General features: G+C 35.4%; 1 pseudogene; it reads left to right on the top strand.

The window, feature by feature from the left end:
* Positions 1–408: 408 nt before the first annotated feature.
* Positions 409–11,783, top strand: LOC126691114 (agglutinin-like; annotated as a pseudogene).
* Positions 11,784–22,370: the final 10,587 nt, after the last annotated feature.

The raw sequence follows: 22,370 nt of genomic DNA, 5'->3' as shown, positions 1-22,370 counted from the left end.
ATGGCCACAAAAAGGTGGCTCTGATATCATGTTAAATATTAGCATTGATACACCATGTTGAATATGCTAGTATAGATGCGGAAGCATAAAATATATAATACAATAGCACACGAAAGTTACGTGGTTCAGCCTAACGGTCTAAATCTACGGAGGAAATCCTAAAGGGTTACATCAATAATATATTAGAGTGTAGTACAAATCCTATGTTACAATAAAGCATAACATATATATATATATATATATATATAGTAGACTAAACCCTAGACTAATAGACTTCTAGTACAAGTAAGAGACTTGGCTTTCACACAAAGTAGAATTAGGCTTGGGCCTATGCTAATGGGCTAGTATATATCTAACCGTTGTTATATGCATACATGTATATGTGTTGCAGCTTTTGCAGGTTGCAACATGGAGGAATGCTTGAAGGTTGGACCATGGGGAGGTAAAGGTGGAAACCAATGGAGCTTCAAGGCCAAAAAGGGTGGGATCACTGAGATTGTAATTTTTCATGGAGGTGCCATCGATTCAATTTCATTGAAATGCGGTGATCAAGATGGTGTACTCCACAATTCTAATAAGATTGGTGGTAACGGCGAACATAGAAATGACAAGGTACATATTGCTACTGCCCTCATAAAATTAACTCCGTTACAATCATGCATTTTTTTTAAGCTAATTTTTTATTTAACTGCATAATATTATGTGTAGATATTGCTTGACTGGCCTAAAGAGTACTTGACATCCATCAGTGTACAGTTGCGGTTTACTCAAACTATACTGTAATCCATTCCCTATGTTTTTATACAAATAAGACCGAGTATGGACTCTATGGATCTGAGAAAGGTACACCATTCTCCTTACCTCTGGAGGATGGCATAATTGTTGGATTCCATGGTCGTGCTGGTCAATATGTTGATGCCATTGGTGTCTACGTAAAAACAATGCAGCAAGAGGTTTGGTTTCCCAAAGTTGTTGTTTTATTATTGAAGCTAGGAAGGACTAAACGATGTTATATATTGATGATGACCAAATTGTTTAATTTATATAATATATAGTTGGAGAATAAGATGAAAGCGATTGTACCTCGAGGACCTGGGCCGTGGGGTGAGCATGGTGGGAAGGAATGCGATGATGAAGTTTTTTCTGGAATCTGGGAATTGCATTTGCATGTTGGGGATTCAGTGATTCATGCCATACATGTGTTGTATGAAAATAGAGATGGGAAGCCTGTTTGGTCACAGAAGCATCCCGGAGCAGGCGGTGATAAAATTAATACGGTAATTTTTTATTATTATTAGGATAATATGCAATTTTCAACTTTTTAAGTTTTACTAAAAAAAATTTTCAGGCTTTTAACTTTATTTTTGTTCAATTGAGTCATTTAAGTTTAAAATTTATTTCATCATTTTAACTTTACTTTTGTTCATTTGAGTCATTTAATTTTCAAACTTATTCCTCTAAAAAAAATTTTAAATTGATTTAATTCATGCATTTGGTCCAATTCCATTAAAAAATTGTCATTAAGGTTGCGTTTGGGATAGCTTCTATTGGGTAGCTTCTTTTACTATTTAGATTTTTTTTTTGTTACTATTTATGGGTCTTATTATATTTTTTGGTACTATTCATAGATCCCACTATATTATTTCAGCTAACTTTTAGTTTTATTTATAGTAATTTCAGCCAAAAAAAATTAGTTTCAGCTAAATAAGTTGTTCCCAAACGGACCCCAAGTATACAATTAACTAATGAAAAAAAGTCAAAAAAAATTCTTAAATAAAAATGTGGTTGCACGATTTTCCTGGCCCAACTTGTGTTGATTAGGCCTTGGCCCAAAGCACAACCCACAATAAATATTTGTAGAGGATGGGTCAAAGAACTTAGCCTCAGTGAACTTGTTCAGTCTAATGCATGGACAGTATTGTTTGCAAAAAGAAAATAAAATATACAAGAATGGATCTTTCTTAAGTCTGATTTTATTTCTTTTTTGTTCTTGATACAACTCTCCCCCCCTCTTCTTTGAGGGACTCCACTACAATATATATTTCTCTTCTTTTCATCTCAACCATACACCTGTTAATCATCCAAGCATCCACTTGAGCACCTGTCCCATCAGACGCCCTCATCAGTCCCTTTGTGAGTTGCAGAGGCCAAGGCGGTACTGTTCAGGGATCTTTTCCTCATTAATGCGGCCAAGAGGGTGGTTGGGGTGCAATTAATGTGGCGGTAGCCTTCCATGAGATATTTTGGATTTAATTCTTTTTATATGTTGTGAAGATGAGCTGAAAGGGCTGGGGAAAGTTCCTCGTCTGGGCTTCATGATGTCCGAGGAGGAGTTACTCCTCGGACAGGTTTCCTTGGCGCTATTGGGATTGAGTACGCTTCATATGAGGCTTCTCTTCGGCCAGGACGCTCCTCGGCTGGGCCTGAGTTTGGAATAGCCCATCATTTTTGGGCCGGGCCCCACAAAAAAATTTATAAAATATTTTTATTAATTTTATAGATTTTTTAATGTGCAAATAACATTTTTTTTAATGACAATTTAAAAAAAAAAAAATATATATATATATATATATATTGGACAGAGTGCCTAAATTGAATAATTTTAAAACTTAGATGGTACTCAATTGAACGAAAATAAAATTAAAGGACTAAAATGAATTTAAGCCAAACTTCGGGGGTGCAATTTGTACTTTAGCCTTATTATTATTAGAGTATTTATTAATTTACATTGTACTATCAATTATATATATATGGGGAAATTACACTTTACCCACCTGTGATTTGACTCGTTTTAACAATGCCCACCCGTGTTTTAAAAGTTGTCACTTTACCCACCTGAAGTGGCCTTCGTTAGACCCCCATTACCCACCTCCGCCCTTTCTGTTAGAAAATCTCATTTACTATATAAGCCAAAATTATAACCCAATTAGAACCCTAAAAAAAAGGACCGAGCTCTCTCCCTCTCCCTACCTTCGAACCCCCAAACCCATTTCCGCTATATCAAGATCCCTAAAAATCCCCAATCCATTTCTCTCTGTACTCCGATTGCCAAAGTGAAATCTGAACATGTCTTCTTCAAGATATTACTCGGGTTCCAGTCACCATTCATGCTCTACTGCCAATTGTTGGCTACAGACTGCTCTAACCTTAAACAATTTTGAGAGAAGGTTTTATGGGTGTAGCTACTATGATGTGGTGAGTAATAGTTGGTTTTCATATTTTTTTCCTTTTTTATTTTTTTTTATTTTCTAGTTTTGTTGGCTTTATGAATAACCCTAATTTGATTTTGTTTGTAGGATGATGAACCTACTTGTAAATACTTTAGGTGGTTGGATGGAAAAACATGTAAGCGTGGATCTGAAGTTGCACCCATTGTCCTTGCAAGATTTAGTATGGACAAGAATCAAGCAAGAGTTGCAGAGAAAAAGGAAAAGGAGACTTGTGATAGGGAAACAATAACTATTGAGAGGGAAGAAAAAGCTAGGGCGAGAGAGAGGATAGCTAAAGAGAAGTTACAAAAATACAAATTTGCACTTGTTGTGTCATGAGGGTTTTTTGCTATTTTTTATGTGTTTTCTGGTAGGATTGGAGAATTTGGAACAAAGCCATTGTGTCTGCCTTGAAGGCAAGTTGTTGTAGTTATTGTATAATTTTGGATACTACCACTTTTGACAAGTGTATTCCATGTATTTGGCACTATGTAATGTTGTTGTTTATTTGAATAGAGTATGCAATTTGTTCTTTAAGTGATGTGTTCTTCTTTATGTGATGTGTTATTCTTTATGTAATTTGTTCTTGTTTATGTAATGCTACCTTGTTTATATAATGTGATCTTGTAATTTGAATAGAGCATGCTGCCTTGTTTATGTAATGTGTAATGTTGCCTTGTAATGTGTTCTTGTAATTTGAATAGGGTATGCAATCTGTTCTTCTTTATAAAGATTATGTATGTTGTACATCAATTGGGTAAGCAAGGACATGCACCCCACAAGATTCTGTTTACATCAATTGAAGAAGCATAAAGAAGTATGGTTTAAAGTAAGACTATTCCATACATATATAATAAGCATTGTTCAAAACAAGTGGACTCCACCTAACATTAATGGCTAAACACTGCCAAATTTCATCTACATAATAGGTGGTTCTGTCCCCACTATGACAATAACAAAATAACTTTACAGTATAAAGTTCTGCACAATAATAAAAAAAAGTAAAGTTTCTGCTAGCATATTCTCCAATCTTCATTTTCCAAAGACCTTGCCCTTGTCCTTGCCCTTGTCCTTGCCTTTGCCCCTACCTGTTGAGAACATTACACTAGATGTCTCAACTTTTAATCCACCTCCTCTCCCATATGAGAACAGATGACTACTCCCAACTACCCTTGGTGGTACCAACCCCCTTCGAGGCTGCAAAATACATAGAAACTCCATATCAAGATCTAATCCAGTGTTTTATGTAAGTATGAAGGGTGGTGTTTGTGTATATACCTGAGATAGAGGTTTTCTTGTGTCCCATGTTTCCTTAGATGTATGAGAGATGGGCTGGCTACATGAGAACCATTGAGTTGTGGGTGCTTTACTTGGTGGTGGTTTGCTTGAATCTGCTGCAGATGGTGGTGGTCTGCTTGAAGTTGAAGCAGATGTTTCAGTTGGCTGTGTGTAGGGTTTGCCTGTTGGCTACCTCAATGGCTGCTTTTGTAGTTGGTTGACTGGTTGACTTGCTTGATAGGTGGTTGCTTTCTTGTTGAATGGCTAGCTACCCCACTTGTTGGTTGACTAGTTGTCTACTTGGCTGCATTGTTTACTAGTCTAGGTGGGTGCCTTACTTACTAGTTAGCTGCCTTATTTACAGATCTAGGTGGTTGCCTTGCTTGAATGGTGGTTGCCTGGTTGGCCTTCTTATTTGTTAATCTTGTTGACTGCCTTACTTGCTCATTGGTTGCCTGGTTAGCTGCTTGGGTGGTTGGCTGCCTTGCAAACCTTATTGATGGTTGCCTAGGTGGCTGGTTAGCTGATTGGCTGGCTGGCTGGCTAGTTGGTTGGCTGGCTGGTTGGCAAACCTGGCTGCCTGCCTTACAAACCTCCTTGGTGGTTGCCTAGGTGGCTGACTGGTTGACTGACTGGTTGGCTGGCTGGCTGCTTGTTCCTTGTCCCTCTTGTCCCTACAAAAAGAATTGCCTTGTATCAAAAATAGATTTGTAATATAATTGTTATAGTGAACACATTCTTGCTTTACTTACAAATTTCTTTTGCCTCTTAAGTCTCTGCCTCCTTTGCCATGGTGTCTCACCAGTTATTCCAGCTTTACACCTCCTTGAATTATGCCCTTCTTGATGGCAAAACCCACATTTTATAGGTCTATATAACCTAGAAACTTTGTATGGGTTGTTTGGCTCATTTGCATCTTTCTTCCTTTTCATTGGTGGCCCGCCTAGAGGCTTGTACACAATTGGAGCAACAGGGGCAGGTTGGTTGGTTTCAACCTATTCATCTTGGCCAAGCAGTGGGGTAATCATCTCCTTATATGCAGTCACATAGGCATCCTTTTTAAAGCATGCATGCACATAATCCTCAGGCCTCTCCAGGTTCTTATAGATTGCTGCAACACCATGTTTACATAGGATTCCTGTCAAATCCCAAACTCTACAAGTACAACACTTTCTGGTAAGGTTAACTATATGCCTCTCATACTCATTATCAACCTCATATATATAGCAACCTGATGGAATAGCAAAAAATGACTTAGAATCAACTTTCAACTGATCAAGCTTCTACACTATGTTTGGACATATGTCACTAGTGAATTTTTCAATCCTAATCCTCTTACTATACATTCTAGTCATCAACCTAATCCTAATCCAATCTAGCATGGCAATGATAGGCTTATCCCTAACTTCTAGTATCATAAAATTAAATGACTCACTAAGATTGTTCACATAACAATCAGAGATGGCCCTTGAAGTGAAATGTGACTTGGTCCATTGGGTTGGTTGGATGTCTGCTAGATACTCCCATGCTTCGTTGTCCAATTCCTTCATATCTTGCACTCTCTTTTCAAACTCCCTAACTGTTGTTGCTGCAGCACACCTCCATAATGCAACCTTCAATTCTAAACCCTTGAAGTTTAGTTGTTGTAAATATGTTTCACACAAAATCTATGTTCAAATGTTGGGAACAACAGCTCCATGGCAGGTATCAATCATTGGTTATCATAAATACAATAAAAAAACATCCAAAGAACAAAAGTGAACACCATCTGCCTAAGAATAAAAACAAAACTTTCAAAAAGCAGAAATGTAATGATTAAGAACAAACAGCAGTCTCAAAAAGTAAGTGAATTGTATTACCTTCTGCCTATTTGAAATGAACACCAGATTCAGCTCATCTGGCCTCCTGTAAGGTTGAATTTATTCAACCATCTAATTGGCTTTATTCCGTGCCAAATTTGCTTGTAATTCAGCATTTAGTAACCCTGTATTTAGGTGGGATTGTTGTAAGGGTAGTGAGTGAGATAGTGTGAAGATTGCTCAAGAGTGTGCAAGAAAACAGAGTGTCGCGGCTGGGACTCGCGGCTGGACTCGCGGCTTCAACCCGCCAGAATCTGCACATGTGCCAAGCATGCTGGAAGATGAACAGTCATGCTAGCTGGAGCACTACAGGACAAAACAGGACAACTGGCCATACGGTTAACTCGCGACTGGAACTCGCGACTTAGTCAAGCCGTGAGCCACCCCTGTTTTGGAAAAACCTGACGTTTCGCATTCCACTCCTCTTCAGTTTAAATACCCTTTTAACCCACGATTGAAAGAGAGCTTCCAGAGAGAATTTTGAGAGAGAAACCCTAAAGAAAAACCAGATTGTTTCACCCACAATCTCTACCTTAGAGTCTCATCAAAATCCCTCACTCTCTTCCTCTCCATTGTCAAATCCTTAAGAGGCCATTATACCAAACCTGGTTCTCACCATTATCATCTCTGTGAGACAGTCGTTTGGAGTTCTGGGAAGCAGTTAGGAAGGAGCCAATATTCATTGGTTGATGCTACGGTGTAGTAGCGGAATCCGGAAAGCTAGAAAAGAAAAAGGTTCGGCGCAACCTCGTTGGAGCAAGAAGCTTGGAGGGCTTAGGTGCATTGGGTAGATTAGGCTTGGAGGGTCTATTGCTGTCCTTGTATCCCAACTGTATTTTCTAGTGGATTGATTACCGCTTGGAGGGCGGCGGAGAGGTTTTTCGCCGAGGTCTTCGGTTTCCTCTTCGATAACATATCTGGTGTTATCGCTGTGTTTGCATCTTCCTTCCTCTCTATCTCTGCCTTTACATTAATCTGCTGTGGTTTATTTTTGATGTGGCTTAGATAGTTGTTTAATCAATTCCATGTTATAGCATATGTTAAGTTTCCGCACACTAGTTGTTTAACATATTGCATGTGTTGATTAAATTGGTTTTTGGGGGTCTAAACGTTCAAAAGTGTTTTTGTACACGTTTTTGAACTTTCACCTCCCAATATCATCTGCAAATGTTTGTAAAAACCACACCCAAGAATCATTGTTTTCTTACTCAACTACACCTAATGCAACAGGGAAAATATTGTCATTCTCATCCCTTGCAGTTGCTGATAATATATGTCCATCAAACTTACCCTTCATGTGGCAACCATCTAATCCTACAAATGGCCTGCACCACCCCCCCCCCCAAGAATCCAACTTTATGTGCATTGTATCTCACATATATCCTCTTGAACTTAGGTTGTGTGTTAGACTCAATAATCTTAGTTTGCAGAATCACCTTACTCCCCACATCAGTTACTCTTATCATCTCTGCATAGTCCCTAAGCTTCCCATACTGCAATCTCTCATCACCTAGTATGAACTCTCTAGCTTTTCTCTTAGCTCTGTACACTTGATTTATGCTCAAGTCCATATACACATTCTGCATAACTCGATGCTTCACACCAGAAACTGCCTAATCAGGGTTTTTGTTGAAATCATCCAAGTATTTCCTAGCCACATATGTAGAAGTAACCTGGCTATGCTTAAATGTCCTCCCACATGTACAAGTTGGAACCATGGTCTTTATCTGGGAGGTTAACTCCCCTGCAATCTATGATGCATATATCCTTCAACCACATTCATACTTGCAGTGGACAGAAACTTTGGTCTTCTCATTAAGCTTGAACTTAATGTCCACAGGCTTTTTCACTGCATATTCCCTTAAGGTAGCCCTAAACACCTTTCCATTTGGGAACTTCATACCCTTGCATAACTCTGGGTTACTTATGCCAGTCTTCTCATTAAACTCTGGACATCTCACCCTTTCATCATCATCCTCTGAACTGTTTATGCTCCTAGTGTCATCATCATCAAGAGCTTTTTCAGCCCAATCATAATTATCACTAGCTTGATCACTGGCAGCAGCTTCTGGTCTCTTCCCATTATCTATAACTAACTCTCTCACTCTATCTCCCTCATTTACATTTTTAGTATCTCTTTGATGTTCTCTCTCATATTGGGCACCTCATTGTTCTGAGCACCAAATATGTCATCAGGATAATCTGGTCCTTCATACCCTTCATCTAGCCAATTAGGTTCATCCACATGAACATCTTCACTACTAACAGTTTGTCCATGGGTAGCATGGTCATCCACATGCACAGCTCCACCAACACTACCATCCCTTAAACCCTCAACAGGTTCTTCACTAACATCATTTTGGTTAACTACAGATAATCTAACAGTATTAATCACCTCCTCACAATCAGTATCATCATTAGTATCATCATCTTTATCATTCATTTCCTATGGCTGGTCTACTGCAATTGGTCGATCTGGTTCAACAATAGGTTCTTCAATAGCAATTGGTTCAACTTCAGGTTCTACATAAAGTGTGATTTCATTTGTTAACCATTCAGCATGTAGTTCACACATGTAGGTCACATCATCATCTGAAGTAATTAACGTTAACCCTTGCTCTAAGTCACCACCAAGTATTAAATAATAAATCCTACTGTTAATGGGTCCCCCAATCTCAGCACAAATGTCTTGTATCTCAAAATGACCTAGTAGATCTGGATCAACATTAGCCATTGTAGATACCTCACCACCTACATACTCAACTAGGGTTCCACTCAAAATTCCCACTATGGTGAATAGTAAAATCAAAACGAATTTCAGCAGCCATCTGCAAGAGTTAAAACACATGCACAAACAACAGTAATTAAATACATAACCAACACATGAATAGAGAGCACCAATGACAAAAGCAAAATAATTTCAATTGCACACCAAACACCAAGTAACATGGGGTTAGAGACAAGAAACACAACCAACTAATTTTTCTCCATGGGACCACAGACAACCTAAAGATGCATCTAACCAAAATATTCCTAGGGACCATAGTCATCAATGTCAACTATAAGATAACAAACACGCCAATGGTAAACCCAACAATGGTAAACCACTAGTTTTATGAAAGAAAAACTTTAATCCGAATCACCTTCATCAATCGTTACACATTGAAAAAGAATAAACACAACAATGGTAAATCCTAGAAAGTCATTTTATACCAGATATAGAGGAAAACCCAAGCTTTAGCACACCTCCTCCTTGCTTGCAAGTGTTCGGGGATTTCACTTTGGCAATCAAAGTAAAGAGAGAAAGGGATTATGGGTTTAGGGATTTTTGGGGGTTCGAAGGTAGAAAGAAGGAGAGAGCTCAATCCTTTTTTAGGGTTCTAATTGGGTTCTAATTTTGGCTTATATAGTAAATGAGATTTTCTAACGGAAAAGGCAGAGTTAGGTAACAGGGGTCTAACGGAGGCCACCCCAAGTGGGTAAAGTGACAACTTTTAAACCACGGGTGGACATTGTTAAAACGGGCCAAATCACAGGTGGATAAAGTGCAATTTCCCCTATATATATTGTACTATAAAAAATTTTACATTATATTATTATAGACTAAACAAATGTATACAATATTGTTCACATATGTTTAATCTACAATGTAAATCTTACATTGCTAATATAATGTAAAGAATTTCTTTATTATTATTTAATTCATAAAAAAATTGCAATTATAATTGTTAAGGACATATTTTATGTAATTGGCTAATTCTTTGACAAAATGCACTTTACTTGTAATTGGGTAGATCTTGAATGAGTTTAAGACTTCAAGAAACATGTTGTTCAAGTCAAGTATTAAAGCCGAAGATTGGACCAAGAAACAAGTGAAAAAGTGCTATTCATTAAAGCTCGACAGATATCTCGACAGATCCTATCTATCGAGAATAAATGTTGAAACTTGACAGAAGCTCGACGGAAGCCTATCTATCGAGATCTACGAAATCAGAATTTCCAGATCTGATTTTCGGCCCATACTGAAATATTTGTGTAGGGTTTCTTTTTTCACAACCCTAGACATATATAAGGCTTATTTTAGAGATCATCATAGTGTGTATGCACATAGAGAACATATGAAAAAGTGACCGAGTGCCTTATTCTTTCTGTAAGAAGTTACTGCGTCTTTTGCGCTTTAGGGTTTTGTAACCAAATACTTCTTAATCTTCATTATTGATAAAATGAAGAACTTTGCAATCAATATCTTTTTCAAGTTGGTGGAGTTAGTCACGTACTGGGATCAGTGCATCATTGATTAGTCACGTACTGGGATTTGTGCAAAAGGATGGCGTTCATATATTGAAGGGTTCAAAAGTTCTGAAACAGTAGAAGTTTTCTGCTATAAGTTCATCTGCGGGGATTGTAGAGTCTAGGGACAAAGGTTTTGTACTAGATCTGAAACTTCTCTTTACTATAGTGGATTGCTTTTCGGGAAGATTTCCCCCCAAGTTTTTTACTGTGAAACTAGTTTGTTTCATTGGTTTTCTTGAGTCATTATATCTTATCTTATTTACTTTTTCCCTGCGCATGATATTGATGTTTGTTTATTTTAACAAGGTTTATTCATAAAAAATCTAATTAACAAATTGAGTTTAAAACTTGTTAATTTTATCAACCGGGGTCTAAATTTCTCAACAATAATTCTAAAACATTGTACAAAGATGTTAAATACCATGTTACTTTGATTTGTAGTTGGGGTATAGAACATACAACTTTACAAGCTTACATAATTTTTATTTTTATTTATCCAAAAAGTGTTTTAATCTTTCTTCTTGATAAAAATAAAGTAAAGCTAAATTATATGTTTTGTCCCTAAAAGTTTGGTCTTAAGTTCGGTTTTGGTCTTTAAATTTAAAAAAGTTTGAATTTTGGCCTTTTCCAATTTTATAATTGGAATAATCTTGGCCTTCCAAAGTTCTATCCATGAGTTGATTCTTTTTGATTTCTTAAAAATATGAAACGAGTTTGAGCGGTCCCTTAATAATTAGTATATGGTTTAGCTTAGATGGAGAGATCAAATTAATTATTACCTTCTTTAAAATTTCAAAAACCAAATCCAAACTTTTAAAAAAAATTGATGGACCAAAATTAAACATATACTACTTTAGTACATCGTAGGAACCAAAAGTTTATTTTACGCAAAATCTGTATTTTGGTTTGGCAGATAAAGTTTGATATATCAACGCAATTCTTGGTTGGCGTTGTGGGATTTTCTGGACCTGTAAAGGGGACTAATAACTTCGAAGCCTTGCGATCCATTACATTCTACACAAACAATGGCAGATATGGGCCCTATGGTGATGAGATCGGTCATGCTTTCACATCAAGTGTTGCTGCAGGAAAGGTTGTTGGTTTCTATTTAGATGCGATAGGAGTGCATATGGAATACTTGTGAACATGCTGCTTGAGAATGAGCTTTCATAAATAATCTATTGGTAGTAGAATGTGTTTCTTTTTAATTGGGTTTGAAGTGATGAATCGGAACAAAATATCAACTTAAAAGGAAGTGAGAGACACTTTTTCCTCTTCTTCTTTAAATTGGAGGATAATAGCATGATTGTATGGGTGATTTGAAAATTGTTGTGGTGTTGTTGTTTTCCTGTTTAATTGAGTTTCTGATCTATTTGTACATTTCTTTTGAAATAAAATTGCTCACCCAATCGTACAATTAATTTATGGTTTCTTTTTTCTCTTAGGATAAAGTTGATTTTTGGGTCAATGTTGATAATATTATGTAACAGGGGGAGCCATAATTTACTATACATAGTAAGGAATTTTTATTTAAAAATAAAGTTTAACTACAAAAATAGTTGTAATCTAAGCCTACAATGAAAATTGTGTTTAGCCCCATCGTACAAGAATTTTTTTTTTTTTTCATAATGAAAACGGATCATGTTTAGAATGAAACAATTTTTTTTAACCAAGCCCATTAATTCAAAAAAAAAAAAAAAATCCTCTAACTATAACCTTATCAAGTTTTAGTAATTTTTTAAAAACACATCCCATTTATATTTAAAAAACCAAATTTTTTTATCATGAGTTTAAACAAATGGATCAAATCAAGTCGACTTAATCACACTTACCATTTTCTCAAAGTTAAAAAAAAAAAAGAAAAAAAAAAAGAAAAGGTCAACTTAACCAAAAATTGAACATCTAAAATACTATTTAATTAATTTTATGCATTATTAATAATACAAAATTAAATAGCGTTTGAAGAGAGAAAAAAAAGAGGCATACTACATTGTTAATAGATACTTTACCTTTTTGTGCAACAAAAATTAAAAGGTAGAAATATTTTAATAATTTGATTGAGTTTCAGTTGATGTAAAAACTGAAACATTCCCATGGCCAACTAAAAAAAAAACAAATTTCCTCAAACCGTTTATTTTTTATCAAGTTAGGTCAAAAAGTCATCAAAACCCCCAACTAGTTCTAGGATTGTAAATGAACTATATTGTTTATAAATAGCTCATACTTGGCTTGATAAAAAGTTTGTCTATGTGTGTTTGTTTATAGACAAGCCAGAAATGAACCTTAATTTTAAACTTGTTCAACAAACAAGCAAAGCCCAAGCAAAAAAAAAAAAAAAAGTTCACGAATAGGCTTGTGAATTATAGGGCTCAATAAAAAACAAGTTGAGTTTATGCTAGTTTGTGGGCTTGGTAATAAGATTGACGTGGGCTTGAAAAATAAATTAATATCTTATTAAGTTTTTAATTAATTGAGAGTTGGGACCACATTTCTAAATTAAATTGATTTTGATAATATGTTTAATATGAGTTTGATAATGTACTTGTATTGTATCTTAAGCTCAAAAGTTAAATATTAAACTTGAGTTTGAGCTTGCACTCCATTTGTTTCAATGAAATACGTTGTGTAAAGATAATTTTTCTGTATTTTTCACTGTTTGGTAACATTAGAAAAAATGAGTCAAATGAAAATTATATTTGATCAACTAAAAAAGTATAGCTTTTTTTTTGGAAAACAACTCTGATGAAGCAAAATTTTACCTCATCAGTACGATGGATGACCCGAAACTCATTAGTATGTACCTTGTTAACACTATGGACGACCTAGAGATCCTGTACCAAAGAAAGCACTAAGCAGATAATGACATTGGTTTGGGGTCTGCCAAGGACCCTCCGATGCTTAAATTAGTTTATATTCTTTAAAAATCTGTAATTTGTAGAGTAATGTGTGTGTGTTCAACCTCTCGCATTTACCTGTCTCTCGTGGCTTTTTATAGCCTTTGTGTGAGTAAATCCTCAATCTACTGGCCTTTCTAACATTGTACCACAACTGGAGGATTTATGGTCTAATAATGACCATTTATCCTTAGCCCTTTAATGTCTATAATGGCCATTAAATGCACATAATTGGACAGTAGTAATGGCTCTGTGCTCATTTACCATTTGGACATTAAATGCTATCTAGAACTAATGTGCTTACACTCGTCCATACTTTTACTCGTCATTAACATGGACGGTTTGTAAGTATGGACGTGCATGTTATCGCTATCCATCAGTTATGGTTGAGCTAGAGGGTTAAATGGCTCATTTAATAGCCATTTAAATTCCCCATTCAATGTCCTGTAACGGCTGTGTAATGGTCAGCTTGAGGTAGTTGTAATAGTTGTGAGCTGGTGGTTGAAAATGTTGTACGTCCGTTACACTTGTGCCATTTAAGTGAGAAATTTATATCTAAACATTAATATGTGCTTACGATTGTCTTTAGTAATGACGATCGTCTTTAGTGATGACGGTCATCCTTAGTAATGACGGTCACTTTATGGATGACCATTTTACACTACTCGTCAGTTGCCCCCTTTATTCCTTTGTCGTCCTTTGTTTGGACGAGCATAGGAATATGAAAGGTTTTTGGCAGTTCAATCTCCCCTTCATGTCCCGAGATTCTTGTCCCATCACACTTAATGCAAGACAACTTTCTCGTCAGGTGATTGACATGTGCCTTCTCTTCATTGGTTATGCGTGAGAAGTTTTCTTAAGGTTCCCACACGCCTTGATTTTTGTTTTCCTTTTTTAGAAAAATTGCTCGTTGGTTTTTAACCATGCGAATTTAATCATATGACTTACTCTCGTTTTGAGAATTTGATTGTCATTATGATTGTGCTCGTCGGTTTTTAACCATGCGAATTTAGTCATATGACCTACTTTCGCTTTGAGAATTTGATCATCATTATGATTGTGTTCGTCGGTCTTTAACCATGCGAATTTAATCATATGACTTACTCTCGCTTTGAGAATTTGATCATCATTATGATTGTGTTTGTTAGTCTTTAACCATGTGAATTTAATCATATGACTCACTCTCGCTTTGAGAATTTGCTCGTCATTATGATTGTGTTCATCGGTCTTTAACCATGCAAATTTAATCATATGACTTACTCTTGCTTTGAGAATTTGATTGTCATTATGATCATGCTTGTCGGTTTTTAACCATGAGAATTTAATTATATGACTTACTCTTGCTTTGAGAATTTGATCATCATTATGATTGTACTCGTCCAAATTGAACCTTATGTGACGATTTTACTCTTATCAAGATTTTTATTGTCTACTTAGTTTTACTTGTTGGACTTTCAATGACAGGCTTTTTTTTTTTTTAATTTTTTTTATATTCTTCTTTTTTATGGTAAATAATACTTTCAGATTTTTTAAGAGAACGACATTTATTCATGTGGGGAAAAATACCCCCTTATTCATTCATGCTTAGAAAACAGTTTGATGAAAGAAAAATGAAAACGTCATCTAACTAGCAATAATACCTCTTGAAGTGCTCTATATTCCATGGACGAGGTAACTGTTTGTCGTTGAGTGATTTGACGTAACGAGTCCCTCTTCTGGAATATTTGACGATCTTGTATGAGTCAGCGTATTTTCATAGTCATTCTTTGGATTGGGGGAACGATCCTTCTTCTCCTTCTTTTTGTGTTGGAGCTCGTAGATTTCTTCCATCTTTCACTTGTCATCTATTCCATTTGCCGTTAATGCATCCTTTTCGTTCATGTACTTCTAGGCTTTAAATAGGAGGTCTATCATTGTAGTTGGCAGAGTCTTCCTTATAGAGAAGACGAGGTCAAGATTGTTCAACCCTGCTTGGAAGGTCGTCATTATCACCTGATCGTCTGCCTCGTCAATTTCTAACACTACTTTGTTGAAGCGTTTTACATACTCTCTCAAGGTTTCCCCTTCTTGTTGCTTCACAATTAGTAGGTATAAGGTGGGCCTCTTATGGTGTTGGCCCCCAATGAAATGGTGAATAAGAGTCACTTAGCTGCTCAAAGTTCGCGATAGATGCCACAGATAGCTTGCTAAACCACACCCTTGTTGCTCCTCTGAGGGTTGTTGGAAATGATCTGCAAATTATCTCATCTGGGGTCTGCTAGATGTTTAATATTGTCTTCAATGCCCCTGTGTGATCTAGGGGATCCTTAGTACCATCATAAACCTCCAGCTATGGGAGACAAAATTTAGGAGACAAGGGGCACTCCAAAACGTTGGCAGCGAAGGGTGAGTCTGTCCTCTTAATCATGCTATCAAGATTTATCGTTGTCTTTCCCTTCATGGCGTTCTTGACTTCGTCTAACTCCTTCCTTATGTTTTTCATCATCTGATTGTTGCCATGAGTTGACTATGCAGTGTGCTTAGAAGTTTCCCTTCTGCTATTTCCAAGACTGTGGGCTTCGTCATCATTGTCATTGCGATTACGTCATGACTGTGACGTATTTGTGCCCCTTGGATGCACTTACTGCTTCAAGTCTTCATTTTGTTTCTTCAACTCTTGCATATTGGCTGTTAGAGCTTGGATTTGTCGAGCCACCACCATCGGGTCCGACTTCGCAATTGTGGTTAAGTCCATCGATTCTAAGGAACTTAGTCAGTAGAGAATTCAATGGCTTATTGATTGATAGCTTGTCGTTCCCATAGACGGCACCAAACTAATGAAGCAGAATTTCACCTCGTCAATATGTTCCTTGTTAGTACGATGGATGACCAGTAGCTCGTCAGTATGTACCTCGTCAATACTATGGACAACCTAGAGATCCTGTACTAAAGAAAGCACTAAGCAATAATGACACCGGTTTGGGGCCTGCCAAGGACCCTCTGATACTTAAATTAGTTTAAACTCTTTAGAAATCTGTAATCTGTAGAGTAATGTGTGTGTGTTCAAACTCTTGCATTTACCTGTCTCTCCTGGCTTTTTATAGCCTTTGTGTGAGTAAATCCTCAATTTATTGGCCTCTCTAACGTTGTTCCACAGCTGGAGGATTTATGGCCTAATAATGACCATTTATCCGCAGCCCTTTAACGTCTATAACGGCCATTAAATGCGCATAATTGGACGACAGTAACGGCTCTGTGCTCATTTACCATTTGGACATTAAATGCTATCTGGAACTAATGCACTTATGCTCATTCATACTTTTACTCGTCATTAACATGGATGGTTTGTAAGTATGGACGAGCATGTTATCACTATCCATCAATTATGGTTAAGTTGGAGGGTTAAATGGCTCATTTAATAGGCATTTAACTTCCCCATTCAATGTCCTGTAATGGCTATGTAATTGTCAGGTAGAGGTAGTTGTAACAGCTGTGAGCTGGTGGCTGGAAAGACTGTACGTCTGTTACACTTGTGCCATTTAAGTGAGGAATTTATATCTAAGCATTAATATGTGCTTACGTCCTTAGTAATGACGATCATCTTTAGTGATGACAGTCGTCGTTAGTAATGATGGTCACTTTATGGACGACCATTTTACACTACTCATCAAACTCTATCTCATAGCAAGTTAAATATGGGAAGTTAGGAGATTGTTTTTCAACTCATTTAAAGTTGCTATAAAATATAGGAAAATGAGATAGTTTTATAGAAAATACTTTTGGAAAAATGATTTATTTTCTAGAAAATATTATCGCAAAAACAAACAGAACATTAAGCTTGAGTTGACTAATGAATCAAGTCAAGTCAAGCCGAGTTCAAGGTTTTGGACTATTTGACAAGCTCAAGCCAAAATATAGTTCGTAGTAGGGGTGTGCGTAGGTCGGCTTAGGCAGGTGAAGACCAATATTTTTAACTAACCACCTAATGCCAAAGGATGATTGGGAAAATTCCCAATTCGTTTTCGACCCACCAATCTCCAAATCTGTCGTTCAATTGAAAATCTTAGTAGTTTCGAACCAAAACGTTGAGCGAGTTAACAAAATCAATTGACTAAATGAAGTTATTTCAAATAAATTGAATAAATGTTTCCTCCCTCAAATAAAAAAGGTAAGAGAAAACAACAATGTTTACATTTTAAACAAATTACATCATGCTACATTATTTTTTTATTAGAATGACTAAAAGTTTATCTCATAGAAAAGGAAAAACATCTCAAAATTTGAAATTAGACATGTACATATAGTAAGAACAATAACGACGTCAAAGCCCAAAAGTGCCCATATTTTCACAAAATGACGTCAAAGCCCATGTTCCAGAACTCATGGCAATATTATCACATCAAAAGCCCATGGTTTAAGCTCATGGCATATCATCTCATTTTCAGCTCATGATCCAAGCTCATGAGTCTCATTGGGGGAATTTTGAAGATCGTGGTTTGAAGGACCAAGAAGTATGTTCAATAAAGCTCTAGTGGTTCAAAGTTGATAAAAGGAAACATGTTGCTTAGCATGTCTTCCCCAATTCCTTGAACTTTGACAGGTCAGTGTGCAATAGGTAACATTTGGTAAGCCTCTCATATCACATAACACTTAAAATGATAAAACTCCCCCATTGCTTTTTACCTAAAACTTAATGTTCATCATATAATCTAATTATATTATCTCATAAAATTATATTATTTAAATCAATACCAAACACGTGCCTAAATCTTATTGGCTATCTCTATATAATATCTCATGATCTCATCCAACATTAAATGCTTTCCCTACTCTCCAAGTTTGGTCAAAACACAAAGAGACCATAATTATATCTCTAAAACTTTATCAAATATCCACCAACTAATTTATTACATACTAAAAATGAATTGTAATAAAACCATGGACTAATTATAGATTTCCAAGAAAGGAAATCTGTCCAGCAGAACACCAGCAGTACCAGCAGCAACTCCAACAGAAGCTCCAGCAAATGACACATGTCCAAAATGGCATCACTAACCCATCCATTAATGGTCAATCCCAACAACTACTGCTATACCAAAAGAAGTAAAGATCCCATAAAAGTAATCCCACCATTTTAAGCCAAATCTTTAGCCTTCAGCTACAATACCAGAAATAGGAGAATCTTATAAAAGTTATCTTACCATTTTGAACCAAATTTATGAATTTAATGCTAAATATTTCCTCCAACAAATGACATCATATAGCTGACATTATCCAGCAGTGTCAAGACACCTATTGTTGTGCAGCTGTTAGCTGCAGCAGCTATTGTTGTACTACTGTTAACTGTAGCAGCTACTACTGTTTCAGCTGCTATACAACTGTAGCAGCAGCCCTAAAGTTTCAGATTTCCTCTTTTAGCTAAAAACCAAAAACCAACTAAGGAAGTCACTCATTTTGCTAAAAGGTTTTCCTTATTTGCTTATTTTCCCTTCAACTAATTCAAACTTAGTTACATACTTGGCACCATATAAAAAGGACCAATCCACACAACACAACACACCTATTACACACTACCACTACCCATCTCTCCCACACTATTATTCTGAAACTTCATTCATTTTGCTGCCATATACACATTTTCACACTTCTCCATATCTTTTACAAAATCTCTCTTCTTCGATAACACCATTGCAACACACCACTATTCATCCCCTCTCACTCTCTCATTTTGAAACTTCATCATTTTGCTACTCATAAACACATCTCCATATCTTTCACCATTTCTCTTACAAAATCTCTCTTCTTAGAAAGCAACATAGCCCATGACATAACACAAAAAACCACTCTAGCAGCAAATAGGAGCTCATATATTTACTATATTTAACCTTCAAATCTCTCATACTTCCATATATCTTACAAACACATTCCTCACAAACTATTCATATATATTTCCCACATATATTTCTAATATATTTTACAAACACCATATCTCACAAAACATATATATTTTTTACCATCCCTATGCATTTTAAAACATATCAAACACTCTTCCAAGAACAGTTTATTAAAAGCCCTTCTCATGGAAGGCAATATTACTCATATTTGACTAAAAACTAAAAGTGTATTACATCAGGAAAATCATTTAAGTGCATGATAAAGAGGATAAACTTAACCAACCTATGCACACGGCTGGACATATTCTCTCTCCCTACAGTTGCACCCATTTTTCCCCTTTAACCATGAAGTCGCCATGAAAGAACTTATAATATCATACAATAATGCTAAACTCACATTACCATGCCGCTGGAATGTTATTAGTCGACTGATGCTATACAGTTGGAGCCACAACTTATGAAGATAAGTCATTATATTTTCATTTCCAAAATTATACTATTGAGTATTTTTTAATTCATTATCATTGTACTGCTGGACTTATGTTATTATACCGCTAGAATGTTATAAGTTCATTGACGCCATATGGCTAGGAGCCACAAACCATATAAAGTGATGTTATAGTTAGAACCACAAACCATACTAAAATAAGTCAACATTTCTCTCTTTGAAATCACACTATTAAATATATGTTAACTCATTATTACTGTACCGCTGGATGCAAACTACTTTAATATTGTCTCACTATTTAATAAACATGGATTCACTAATGCTTCATTAATGAACATATATAATGATAATTGAATCCATCTCACCACTGGACATATATTAAAACATAAACCACCGCTAGACATACATTATTTGGACATAGACCATTGCTAGACATACCTTATTATGTTGAACATGACATTTAATTAATCATTCCCTAATATTGGACATTAGTTAATATACATCATTAAGATCTTTACCTAATGACTTAATCAAAGCTATTATGCTAAACATATTATTTATTTATTTCAACCATAATCACGATTCTTAGACTTTGGGTTTTATCTATTAAATCCGTAGATTTTTTATTTTTAACAACCCATCATATTGTATACGCGTTTTTGGATTTGTCATAATTTATAGTTTATATTTTGTTTTTCATTATTTATTTAGAGGAAGATTTAAATAAAAATAAATAAATAAATAAATAAATAAATAACTTATATTGGATTTACAAATCTAAGGATAAAATGAGAAAAATAAATAATTCAGTTAAAATTCCTAGGAATAAACCAAATATTATAATCTCACATTTCTAGGAATCTTATTAGATTCTCAATTAAACCAAACATGTGAATAGTTACATTCCTAGGCATCCAGATTGCAAGGCTTCACATTCCCAGTAATCTGAATGTCAAGAATAATGTGGATTTCCTTGTACCAAATGCCACCTTAAAGTTTAAACCAACACAAATAATCAAACCAAATAATTTTATTTACTCTCCCTGCCATATGAAAATTCTAAGTAATAGCACTACCATACATAAATTATCAAACCAAATAACATTACATTTAGTTAGTAAGATATCAAATAGTTCTATCTAAACTTAGTTGGGAAACAAAATCAATATAAATTGGTTTTATTATTTTATAGTTAGTAGGATATTATATAGTTCAATCCTCACTCAATTCATAAACAAAAGAGTAAATAATAAATTTATATAATACATATTTTTAAATAATATAAATATAAGTGGGTCAGGTTGAGTTAGGTGGATTTGTGAATCTACAACCTGCACCTAGCCTGATCCATTGTACAAATTTTGTTGGCAATCAAACCCAAACTGTCAACCCCTAAAAACCAACCCAGCTCGATGGGTTAGGTTGGATTGGGTCGGTTTTAGTGGATCAATGAGTTGGCTACACACCTCCATTTGTATGCTTGGTTCAAGTTGAAGCCAAGTTTGAACATCAATACTCAACAAGGCTTGGTTACATGTATTGTTTCCAAACTAGTGAGAGGTACAATTTCCTTTCTTCTTTTCTTTTATTTTTTTATGAAGATCCCATTGTATTTCGGATGCTTGAAAAATTGGTTGTAACAAACCTTTCTTCAATTAGATGTTAGTGTAAATGTACCATGGCGAGTATATGAAGACAAAGAAATAAACAACCCTATTATCTTACACTTCATTCTATACTATCGTCCAATTATTTCACAGAGACAAACGAGAGACATAATGTAAGGATTGGATAAAATGAGAAACATGGATGTGATTAGATTATGTAAAATACGTGATTTCCAATCCTAGCAAGAAGGGGAGGGAAACAAAGGTGCCATTGAGGTGCCAAACCTTCCTGTCAATGTGTGTTCTTTGGGAAGATTAATCTAACCCTAGACACTCCTAAGATCCATTTTCAAATCAAACTTGGTCCATTTCGAGTCAAGAGATAGATAAATAAACACCTCCATAAAATAAAGTCAAGTGTAATTTATCAATTCCTTTTCATTTGTATTTTCTATTTGTTGATCTCTAGTGGACTTCCTAGTAGGATTCTAACCAAAATGAATAAAAATGATTTCTTTTTTATGGAGATGGGTAATTTTTTAATAACAAAAAATTGTCACATCATTTAAAAAATATAATGTTGTTATTTCATTAAACACATAGGCAAAAAAAAAAAAAAAAAAAAAAAAAAAACTAATGCTAGTTAATGAAGACATCAATAATATTCATTTTTTGAAACTTTAGTGACGGAGGGACTAACAAAACGCACTTTTTTTTCTTTTCTTTTTTTTAACATCGCTAGCAGCACGCACTTAGTATAGAAACTTGAGAGATATTTAAGAAATAAAGAAAAAACCACATTATTCTTTAAAACCTTCTCCCCTTTCGGTGTGTTATAAATATTTAGTATTAAAAATAAAAAAAAAATTCTGGGCCTTTGGGTTTTTCTTCAAATGAATCTTGGACCTT

This window comes from Quercus robur, chromosome 7 (genome assembly GCF_932294415.1).
Source record: "Quercus robur chromosome 7, dhQueRobu3.1, whole genome shotgun sequence".
Lineage (NCBI taxonomy): Eukaryota > Viridiplantae > Streptophyta > Magnoliopsida > Fagales > Fagaceae > Quercus > Quercus robur.
The sequence above is the reverse complement of the archived record's forward strand: the minus strand, read 5'-3'. Positions and strand labels throughout refer to the sequence as shown.